Source organism: Elaeis guineensis, chromosome 6 (assembly GCF_000442705.2).
Source record: "Elaeis guineensis isolate ETL-2024a chromosome 6, EG11, whole genome shotgun sequence".
Classification (NCBI taxonomy): domain Eukaryota; kingdom Viridiplantae; phylum Streptophyta; class Magnoliopsida; order Arecales; family Arecaceae; genus Elaeis; species Elaeis guineensis.
This window is the reverse complement of record NC_025998.2, coordinates 7,004,952-7,018,004: the sequence shown is the minus strand read 5'-3', so window position 1 is coordinate 7,018,004 and position 13,053 is coordinate 7,004,952.

Below are 13,053 nucleotides of genomic sequence, written 5' to 3'. Positions count from 1 at the left end.
TACTAAGTTTGCTAGTCAATCATACAGAGGAAAAATCTTCCATTTGTATCACATGCGTGAATGCTACGTTGTCGCTAGTCAATCCATGATAAAAAAGTGTTACAGAAGTCAAACACATTCTTTCCGTACCAAAATAGTGATGTGAAGAGAAAGAAATGTTACAATCTAAGATTTCATTCAAAAAAATTAGATAAATGATATTGTTGGGGTAGATTCTTATCGCTTAACCGACTAATCTCTTCCTCGCCTTCCTACCAACTAAGTACGTGACGACTGTCTTTCTTCTTCGTCTCCACATCAATTTGGGTACGAATTCGGCTGACTAAGTGAGTTGAACCGACTTAGATTGGCAGAACTTGATCAAGTTGGTATTTAACTGACTTAGCTCAACACAATCGACGACTAACCAGCATTGTTCGACATATAGCCGGCACATGACCGATGACCTACTGGATGCCATACTGACTATCTAAATTCCATATACCTAGGATCAAATAACAGTTATTTGGCATGATCAGTAACTCTATGCGAATGTGAAACGCAATAGTCGTCCACGAGCGATCCATTAATCGGCCTTAATAATGGTTAATGAGATAATTGTCCATTAAATACCATAACTCCCACGTTCTGAATATTTGGAGGTAGGAGTTACACAGTGACGACTTTGCTCGTTCTATATAAACTAGTAAGTTATGAGAGACCAGATAAGCTAAACTTTCTAAAGATAAGCTTTTGCTTTCGTTTTTAGTTCTCCACTGTTTTCTTTCTCCGGCTAACTTAAACATCGAAGGATCTTCCATCGGACAACTTCCGGCAAAAAGACTTCTTTGTAGGTTCCCTGTGGTTCAATACTCAGGTGCTAGAACTTGGCTCTTCACCGACCATCTCATTGGAGATTGACTGCAACAGATATCATTTGAATATTTTAGTCTTATAAAAATATTCAAGATCTATTAAATACATAGTTGATATAAGATTAAATATATATTCATATGAATCCTCGTAGGTCCTTACAATAGGTTGGTCTCTTTCCCTTTCAAATAAAAGTGAACACAGGAACCAATAGCTCTCATTCCATTATTATTGCTCTTCACGATAAGAAATACTTGTTGGCGCCTACCTTATCAAAGATAAGGATGTGGGCAATTATCTACGTCCCAAATGTGTTACCCATCCCTTCTATGCCACCAAATATATTGATTGACTGCGGAAGGAATGCAAATTTAAAGCGTTGAAGGTTGAGATGGAGCAGGAGAGAAAAAGATGCCCAGTTGATTGGGACACAGATCCACATTCAAGGAAGTGAGTTGAGCTGTGACAAAAGAAAAAAAAGATAGGAATTTGATACCAGACAAAAACGACAGCACGCATGATTATATGTTCTCTTATTTTTACTGTTTCGAAGCAGTGGATCACGACCTCCCATATCCCTTTGAACCATTCCATAGTTAGAGGTTATGAAGTTATATATTAGTACAATAAAATCTTAAAAAAATATTTAATTGAGAGAAATTAAAAATTAAAATCGAAATAAGTATGGGTCTCTTCCATTCCAACCATTTGATTGAAAAGAGTCTCATTTCGATTCTGATTTTAAGACCGAATAAAAATGATCTAATCTATCTAAAACTCAATCTCTATTTCTAAAGATTTAAATTTTTATTTCAATCTCGATGCACGAATCAAATATTTTGAAGGATTCGATCATTTCGATTTTGATTCCAATCTATTCTAATCGATTTCGATTTAGATTGTGAACTAAATATCTCCTGATTTCTTTCTTAATACATAGGATTAATTCATATGTAAATATTTATAAAAGATGTACACATGCAACGAAGCTGCAAATTTTGATCATACATCCTTCACCTAATGCTTTGTACCATCAATGATGCTTGTACCAAAATAAGCCACTCAGCATTTACTAGAAATCAGAAACAATTTTTATCGGCTGTGGAAAGTACATGAGCGTTGCAGCATGGAAAGTGCCTTGTGCTCCCATCGGTTGAAAGGTCGAAAACATGGAGGTAACTTTACAGCTAAGAAGAAGCATGTAAACAGAGAAAAACTGATTAATGATTGACCTGGAAAAAAGGTAGCAGGCTGAAAGTAACTTATCTGGAAAATGTGATACTCTTGAGCTACATTAGGACATGGGAATTCTCTGATTGTGGGTCACACGACACCTAACAATCTGTTTGAGAATCAAAGAAAGCTCTGCAAGAATAAATGGGGAATTGTTAGTTGAAGTCCACTGTAGGCCACAAATAAATTAATCCTAGTGTGTGTTATTATTATATATAAAAAAAAAAAAAAAAGAAGAAAGAGGAGCTAGCAAAAAGAAATTACTATTATACGTGTTGCTTCCAAGCTGGACTGGTTGGATAGATTCATGGTGGACACGATCCAACTAATAATTTCTGCAAGCAAACATAATGTTGTGGATTATATCTTCTTATCAGCAGCATATTTTTGTGGACCCATGACATATGTTTTGCTTGCACATCTAAAGTACATTAGAAAACTCTGTCAAACTTATATAAATTGTTTCAAATATATTGCTTGAGCTTATCTTTTCTAAGAAAAAATGTCACAAGCTTCACATCACTCTGAATATGACTTGGATGGTACATGCTGCAACATAATCTACATCTCTAGCTCCGACAAGGTGACGGCGGCCACAATTTTTCATAATGAGGGATTGATACCTCTATAATGTCAGGGTGTCAAATTTTTTTTAGAAGAAAACGTAAGATATATATAGAGAGAGAGTCAGATTAGAATCAGATCGATTGAATTTGAATTTAGATTCGGTTAGGTCAAAATTCTATAATAGAAATCCTACATTAATGATCCAAGCCATTGAATGTGATTTACTATCTCAAAACTACTTCCATACAAAAAATTATATGATTTGGAAACTCCTAATCTATGTATCAAGTAGTTAAAAATTGTATAGCCTGAATAAAATTAAATTAGATATATTTTTTGATCATTTGATATATAGACTAAGAGTCTTTAAATCATATGATTTTTTATATGCGAGTAGTTTTGAGGTAGTAAATTATATCTAACGGCTTGGATCTTCGATGTAGGATCCCATTGTCTAGTTTTGATCTGATCATATGTGAGCCCAAATCTGATCGATTTTATCCAAGTCTGCCCTATATATATATATACAACATATAATCAAATTACCAATGAAATTAGCACATATCTCAAAGTTATATGTTCAACAATTATAATAGGGAACTCATGCTTCCAGCTCTAAATTCAATGTTGAACTGGAGAATTGGGGAGGTCTAGTTCTAAATTACTCATAGTCTGAGTATTACAAAACCATCACTAATTGAGCAGTTCCATGATGCTTGGATGCTAGGTTTTTATTCAGTCATTGGTCATACAACAATATATAAGCACTAGGTGATCTAAAATTGAAGCTCTCTAATCTAACCTTAAATTAAAGAGGATATAAGAACTTGATGATCACTTTTTTTTTTTTTTTGGGTAAGAGATGAGCACTATTTAAGGAGGCAAATAAGTGCTCCATACATTGATAAACTATATAGATAAGCTTTTTTTTGTTGACCGGTGATTACTAGTGATTCGAGCTTTATGCAGACGAATTTCAGCCTGTAATCTAAATTGAGGACGAATTACTTTGGAATGTCACTAATTTTTTGCCTTTTTTCCTTTAATGAACTTCTAGTTTTACATCATGTATGAGCAAAGAGGATATGTAGTGTGAAAAATTTAAACACACACACGCACACACAAAGATATGATTAACTTGAGCACATGCAAGAATATTTGTTGCATCATCATGCTCAAATTCTAGACCATGTCAGGAGACCCCACACGGTCGTCGATCGCATGGTCAAGCGCTGCCACCAATTTACTTTGAATGAGTTAAAAAAAAAAAGATGGTCAAGCGCTGCTACTAATTTTCTTTGAAAGAGTTAGAAAAAAAGATGGATATCTTCCTTTTGACCTTTGCCAACTAGACCCTTTTTTTTTTCTCCTTTTCAAGCACATATTTTTTGACTTATCTAGCTCACAGCTAACAGTGCTTACCAATGAGTAATACGTAAGGTTATCCTCGTGCCATTCCTTTTATATGCTATTGAATGCTTTTAACCGAGGGCCCTTTTCTGGACCCTCTCTGGCCAGCATCCACTCTGCCCAAGTCTTGTGCTTCCCCTCCAAAATGCTCAACAGTTGTATCAAGGGCCCTTGCAATTTTAACGCCATTCGAGTGCTCTCAATCATGCTTAATTGGAGAGGATCTCAGCCTCTTTTCTATGTCCAATTATGGAGCTTAGATCCCTTTCAAGTGGGGAGGTCCAATCTACAAACACAGCCGTTCATATATTCCACAATGATTGTAATTGACAGGGTCCAGGGTCATGCATGGAATCATATGTTGCTGTTTACAAAATAATAATAATAATAGTAATAATATGTTGCCCAAAATCATGTGAAACACACTTAAGAGCAACCATCATACAATATACATATGATCATGATTAGGGTATCGTATCTCTCTAATTCAACTCCAACTCCCAGATATAACTCTTCTAGACCACCATGGCACCAATTTTGTCCAACACTGCACATTGGCAGTGTTGTAACAGCAATGATGGTTTAGCAGCACCTTGGGAGATGCACCATGAAGCCTACGTGGCTAACAGGTCAGGTCAGATCTACATTCACCTAGATCTAATCTTATGTGATGTTGCTATGGATCTATGACCTAAAATTCTAAACCATAATGGGATTCAATATAAACAAGATTTACTCCTCAGAGATAAATGGAGCACGGGATCAATTTGAAAATTGGTTGAACTAGATCCATCAACTCAGTAGTGGACCAATCCAACTACAAACCAACACGCACAAACATGGAGAAAATTAAATAAAGCGGAGGAAAAGTGTATAATTTGTGTATGTTTGTTTGTAATTGGATTAGTCCACCGTTGAGCTAATTAACTTGGTTTAACCAATAATTTCTCATCAATTTAAGCATGCCCTCTCTCTTTCTCTCTCTCTCCCCACTTGCCCTTCCCTCTGGATGGACCAAGGTTCATTGGCATGGTATATACCTACTTGGTATCAGATGCTCACACATTGCTAGTGTTGTGGAGGTGATTTATCAATTTCGAATAAGTGAATTAGAAGTCTTTCCTTTGTAGCTAAGTTAATATAACTACGGTTGGCATCCCATGGCATCTGTAAGCAAGGGGTTTATGTTGTATCTTTCGCATGAAAAAATGATTGATCTTTTTTTGAGATGCATAGATCTCACAGCATCTCAAATGCTTTTATTCATCTGTCCAGATAGATGTTGAAGGGATAATTGTGCGAGCTAATGAAGAAAGGAGAATCATTTTTTCACGCCAAAGATACAACCTTTATCTGTATGCAAGAGGCTTTAAAGATTGCTTTGTGCTATTTTACTTACCAAAAAGAATGGAAAGTTGAAGCCTTATTGCTGTCTGCTTTGTCGAGAAGGCTCTGGTGCCCGAAGGCTTTATCACATAAAATTGTTGTAAAAAGATTCCAGTTCAAAGTATCTAGGTGCTTTCGTGATTAATTGCCTTTGTAAAAGCTTCAGATCTGTCCCCTCAAAGAGATTATTAACCATCGATATGCGAAATAAATTGATAACCATGCAAAGGATTTTCTATTACTCCAGACATATTTGATTTAAGATATGCTTAATATCATAGTGCTAGGCTTTTTATGAGCATGATTATGGTGCTAGGCTTTACACAATGCTAACCACAAATAAGTAAAAAGGTTGCAAGAGATGATTGCAAAGAGGCAACATTGAGGAGCAATAAAATATCTAGCCTTTTGATGCAAAGGTCTCCAATTTCTGTAGTGGACTGGGAATGCTTTATTTCGCAGCCATCGAGTGCACTTGTATTCAATTCTTTGACTAGTACATGAATATATCTTTTATCAAAAAGGAAAAAAAAGGACTACTAGATAAACATATACTAATGGGATGTGTGACACTTGGCACTTGCCTTTCCTCCAAAAGACGAATGCATATTTTGGAATTGCTATGCTCGCGCCGAATGCGCAGCTTTTCTCAAAATCCCTTTTTTTTTTTTTTTTCCGAAAAGAAACGTTATGCTGTAACAAGTGGGGACTATATGAGCCCAATGATGCTTCTTATCATAATGAGAGCTTTCATAAAGTTTCACACGATTCATCAAAAAAATAAAGTGTTACATTATAGCATTTTTCTACGTGTTGTTGAAGTACGAAGGAATAAAAAGCCAGCAAATGAGAGAACTAGAGAATGTATATACGACTGCAGCGAGGAAGAAAGTACAGGTATCCTGAAAAAAAAAAAAGGAAAGTACATGTGTAAAATATATATCAAGATCGGATAATAAAATCACAAGTTAAAAGCAAAGATCCTAAAGATCGACTTAGAAATAGTTTAATAAGTGATCTTTACTAACTGATAAATGGTTCTACAGCTTGATCTAAGTGAATCTATCATTGTAATCCAAACCTAGGAGATATTGCATCAGAACACAAGAAAGAGGGACAAAGAAAAAGACGATGATTTAGGATATACCAAGACTTACAAATAAATGTTTATAATTTCTATTTTGGTAAACCAAGGCTCAAAAATTAGCTTGGAATAACTAATGTTACATATGTACCCTGAATGGGCTCATTAACAATTCTATAACTGGTAATTTGATGGACTGTTTATCCACTTTGAGCAATTTAATTATGTGATTCACAAGTGGGCATTTTATGGCAGCCAAAGGGGATCTAAAACATTATTATGGGATTCTGGACATAGTTTCAAGCTCTTGTCATAAGCTATCTATCTTGGTGTTATCAAAAGGAATATAATGGACAAAATTGAATTACATGTTAAGAATGAATTTGATATAAAAATGTAATACATTTTAATCAAAGCTCTAAGCCTACATACATTTTGTATGCTATATATATATATATATATATATATATTGATGTATTGGAGAGCAGTGAGAACAACCGACTACTCATCAAGAAATTTATTAAGAAAAAGTCAAAGATTTACATAGAGATGGGACAAAGAAAAATATCTTAGAGAATTACACAGCTCACTTTAGAAGATTATAAAGAATAAATAATGATAATAAGAATGATCCAAAATATAGGATAGTAGGCAAAAGAGACTTGGAGAGTAATATCCGAACTTCAGCAAAGTAGCAATAGATCATTCAAAAATCACCAACTGCAAGGACTCTATCATCGTCTCCAAAATAAAAAGTGATAACCGCAAAAAAAAAAAACAAAACAGTGAATCAACGAGGAGCTGGTCCCATAGCATCAACTATAAAAAATAAAAACACAAAAATTTTAATTGCATCCCACAGAGAGTAGAAATCAAAAAAATCTTGTGCCGACAAAGCACAGACCAATCATTAAGAGTCTGCACAACTTTGAAAGCAATCGACTTCACTTCAGAAGATGTATGAAGAAAAACTCTCCTATTCCTTTCGAGCTAACAGCACAAAGTGATTACTGCAATCAACATGAAACCAGCCTATTTTTGATTCTTAGCGAAAGAGTTTTACCTTCAAGAAGTAAGAAGATTCCAATAGGTACCATATGGAGGTTGTATACTGTATTCACTTTCAATAAAATGTACCATATCATGGTCGGCATGGATATGTTCATTCCTCTATAAGTGGCACTTGAGAGCATGGATATTTTGTGATGAGCAGATTGTACCATAAAGTGCTACATACTATTCAACGGCCGCAATCAAAAAATAGACGGCTAGCAAAAAGGCAATCTCATATGCGATATGCAACCCATCATTGTTGGTTGCTATCCATTTTCTGATGGATGTTATTGGGCAATGTATAGCACTTTGCAATACAAACTGCATATTACCAAGAATCCTTGGTCTGCCATTTATCAGTCCTTAAGATAACCCTTTGGCATTATTTTATAGCTATAACTTGTCCATATATATCATGCCAGCGGCCTTTCGTTTCTCTCCCTCTCATTCCTTTTCTTTTGGGTGACGATAAGGTCTTTGACCATCCAATTACAAGACCAGCGTAAGCATCATGTTTGTCACCCAACCATTTTATCTGACCTAATTGGTCTAATTGGTAAACTAATTCCCTCATCACACCCTTTAAGGTCATCAAATATATATATATATATATATATATATATATATATTATATATATATATATATATATAATATATATATATATATCTCGTAACGGTCAAAAATATTTTGATTATACAATCTAGCAATGAAATCAAATAATTAAAAAATAAAAAAAATCAATCTTAGCTCGATTGATTGGCACCCCTCTCTATTTGAGTGAAGTCCAGTATTTTTCCTTCCATGTTGCCAAAAAAATAAAAACAAATTTATGATAAATAGTCCAAGCTTCATATGGCTTCTCTATTGTTTCCCATGTACAAAGGATTTCTTTTTTAGGAGCATTCCTTTCGCACATCGTTCCCTGCATTGATGAATGCTAGCTCCGCGAGGTTTGGAAATTTTTGGCCACCTACAAGTCTCCCACCCTGGTGCAATCCAAAAGTGAGGTTGTCATGATGCGGATTTTAACCACTAGCTAGGCCAGCATGTAAGCCACACAACCAACATGACATGCTTTGACATGTCGCCTAGCTATGGGAGTCCAATCATTCTTGGTGTGGCATGTATCGCACGGCCCACATTCATATATATTTGTCCATCATGTAAGGGTGATGCATGTGATACACCGCACCTTATGATGCACCACAGAGGATCCACCCCCTTGGCCAAAGTTGGCAGCTTCGGTGTAGGTAGTCCTGAAAGCTAGCTCCACTCATGTCCCTTGGCTTATCATTTACATGGTCCCAATCTCGCACCTGCAGCCGGATACCGACACGTGGTGCGCACACAGCGATACCCATGCTTTCCATTCATGCATGAAAAGATTTAGATCATACCTTATACACGCATAATCCGATGCCTAACTATCATATATTATGTGGGACAACTGCACCGATTTCCATAGAATTGCTGGATGCTTCAACAGGCATTAGGTGGTGTGCACTAAGGCTATCTACAGTTGTCACTGGCTCCCACGACCTGTCCACATTTCCAGATACGATAGCTAAGATTCATGACCCACCTTTGGATTCTTTCATGATAGACGCAGGGCATCTGCAGCTAGCTACGACCTAGGCCTGCTCCATAGTATATGATGGTGCCTTCCTCTGCGAGCATAAATTACTATTGTTAGGTCTTAAGGTGCAAAGCTGGTATTAGATTCTCCATGCATGCCTGTAACTTTATTATCGCCATGCATGTATAAATAATAGAGATGGTATATATTCGTAGGTCCGTTAAATTTTTCAGTAGGAGTACTATAGCCGTGCCATTCTATATCATATAAAGTAGTACATACAAAACCACAAATGCTTCTATATATTATATCATAAAAATGTCACTATTTTTTTTGATCGGAATCCTACTCAACCTTTTCTTTATTATTATTATTACAAAAACTGTGGGTCTGCACCGCTGTTCGTAGCAGGAAAAGCTCAACCTTTCAGATAGAATATATATAAGACGTTTGATAATGGATGGACCTCCAAAGAGTTTTATAGCCAAAGCGTGAAGTGGTACGTAGGTGTGCATGATGTCGTCAGGTGGGGCCGTGCGGCTTAGGAAAGCGGTGGTCTGAGTAAGAGCGGGTACAAATGGGTAATGCTGCTTGCATCGAGCTTAGAATCCAAAATGTTGGCGAGTGATTTGGAAGGATTACAATCGTGCGGAGGATTTCAGAACAGCTGATGGGATGGAAGAACGGTTGCAGATTGAACACGTCAATTAGTTGTACAGCCGTTCTTTTGGAATCTGCTTTGGATTCTGCACACTCCTTCTCTGCTCTGGATGGAGATTGAAATATTTCTTCCATTAAAAAGATAAATATATAATCTAGCTATTTTTGCAGTTTTAGCAAACATTTTTTCGAAGAATAATTGCATGTGCCGTGAGGAGGGAAATTAGGTCTCAGCAGATGACAAAAGAGTACTCCGAGTAGAGAATGAACTTGGAAGAGGTCCAAGCGGATACTGAAGCCACATCTTTAATCGATAGCAACTTGTTGGAACATAGATCATGTGAGAAGATTCTAAACAGGAGAGACGAGAGATTGGAAGAAAGGAATGCGACAAGAAGAAGGTAAAGTGAGAAGACCACTTTGAACCTCCCATACCCAATAATTGGTCAGCATATATAGTATTTCGTTCAATTTTGTGGTCTAAAATCTATCCGAACCCACGGGTGAAATAGATTTACATTGTGGGATAAGGGAATATGGTCAGCAGTCTAACTCTATATTGGAGAATTGAGATGTAAAAAGAGAGAACTAATAACCCTAGGATGCATATAGTGGCTGCTATCCCCTACTTGTTCTACATCCACACACCGCATTGAATAACACCCCAACAAATTATCCTAGAGATGGATTGAAGATTGCTTTTAGCTGGAATGCAAAAGGAAAATGATGGAAAAATATAGTCTAAATGAACATATATAAAAGCAAGAGAAATTTGAGATACCAAACAAAAGCTAGGCATTAGACTCTAGCAAATGGATTAGCTGCCATGGTTTCCTCCTCCTAGTAAGCCTATATACATCATTACAATGAATTAATTTACATGTAGAGCCATATATCTCAAAATTCATCCTAGATTACTCGTTTTTCATGAAACAATACTTAGGAGACATAATTAACTAAGAAAGCAATAGATATTTTTTGGTAGAACGCAATAGATACTGAGATAGATCCGGATATCATGGAGTCCAACAAAATTTCTCTGTTTTCATTAAGCAAGACTTGGGAGCCCAGGTTGATAAAGGAGGGTATTGCGATCCCTTGATAGTACCATTGCTTTGAGTGGGGATCCATCTCAGGACATGAGTGAGGGACATGACGTGAAGCCGTGTCTATCGATGTAGCCTTTTGCTTGTGGCCCTTGGAGCCATCCATTCCTTAAAAGTTCAGTTGTTCTGGTCCGAACCAGTTGAAAAGATCCCGAATCAGGCGCTCCCCAAGTTGCAAAAGATAAAAGGCCGTGTTATTTGGCCTTTTGTGCCCTAAAGCAAAAGGGCACGCACCCACACAAGTGACCAAACTGCAAGTGGGAGGAGCGCAAAGACCAGGATCATGAATGATTTAGTCCAAAGGGATACAGATGATAAGAAGCGATAACAAAAACTTCACACATTGATGTATCTTCTATCTTCTGACAAGTATTATATTTTACTAACATAGAAATATCAATATTGTTATAAAATTATATGTTTCTATAGTATTAAAATATCTATATAATAACTATACAATGTATTTTATTTAAATTATGATAATATAATGTATATAATATAATAAGTATTATAATACAATATATGATATTATAATTTAATATTGATATTATCTTTAAATTTTTAATGTTATTATACAAAATATATCATAAGGATAATAATACACCATTGAATCGATCAGCTGATGTGATAGAATAAATTAATACCACGAGGTCTTCACCTTGGTCAACCAATTCTCATCATGTGGCTACTCTGAAAGTACATGGGGATGCCTAAATCTCTCCTCATTCAGTTATAATTGGTTTATAATGATGGAACAATCTTTATAATTGTGAGATACGTAGGAGAATCACTCTCCAGTAACTTTTAGAGATAAGTTAAATTGAGTCGAGTTTAATTGAACTTCAAGCAATTTTAGATAAGTTCCTCTGTGAAGGAACTCTCCTAAATAGTCTGGGCATGCCCCCCCTCTCTCTCTCTCTCTCTCACTCATCTACTTAGAACCTCTCTTGTTTCTCTCAAAGTGATTTGACTTGGATATCGAAGAGTTCCCCATCGAAAATCTTCTGGTAAGCGGACTTTGTTGTCTTTGATTTTTCAAGATTGACCCTTAATAATAGAATAAAGATCTAACTACCATCATCCATCTTTGAAGGCATTTCGAGATCTCTGACCAACTCTCTGATCTCTGAGCCATCTTATTGAGCTCTTCAGCACACCAGTTAGCTTGACGGTGTAGTCAAAACAATCCTCGGTAGCAATAGATAGTTTTGCCATGTCAGAAAAAAATTCAGTTCATTCTAATAATCCAATAGATCGAATATGGTATAAGCATGTGGTATAGCTATTCCCCGTAGCATAACTTTCACTATTCTCGTTTTCCTGATGCTGCTACCGAACGCTAGGTATACATATCTCGGAGTGTTGTTCCTTCATATAGTCTTTCGGACAATATGATCTGGATTCATTAAATGGTGATTAATTTGGGGGGACCATTAGAATTCTCACACCTGCTTCCTACGGACACCTACTCACCTGCTGTCCTCCATGGCGCTTCCCATAGTCACTGTATATCATGGGCCAGAAAAGGTGTGGGCCTTGCTCTTCCTCAGAAAGTGTGCAAGTTGCTACAGGTATCTGTGAAGCTCTATGATTGACCAGGTCTAGATTCTGCGCTTGGCTGGATCGCAGATCTGTCAGGGCTTGAGAATAATATCTACATTACAGGGCCCACACAAATTAACATATTATGTTTATATTTGTCTCTATAATTCTATTTTTTTGGTTAATTTTCTGCATATTGAGAGATAGCCATATGCAACTCCAACTCCAACCTTAATGAAGGCATAATCAATATGGTTCCACCATCTTTTACTCTCTCTCTCTCTCTCTCTCTCTCTCTCTCTCTCTCTGAGGCAGGATCATGAAGTCCAGACTATTTGAAAATTTGTAATATTTTACAATATAAAATTTGTTCTTCAACTTCGTCGCATATCCATGTGGTCCTCAATTTGGTTCCGAGAATGTTTTGGACCAAGCACCCATGCATGCATATTTCTGAAACTTGAATTCAATCGATCAAGGCGCAAACGAAAACAACATTATGGTGATTGCCTTGGAGGCATATGGATTTTAAAATTAATTCATCTGCATTTTTAGTTTTTCTCAAAATTTTTGTTTGATTTTC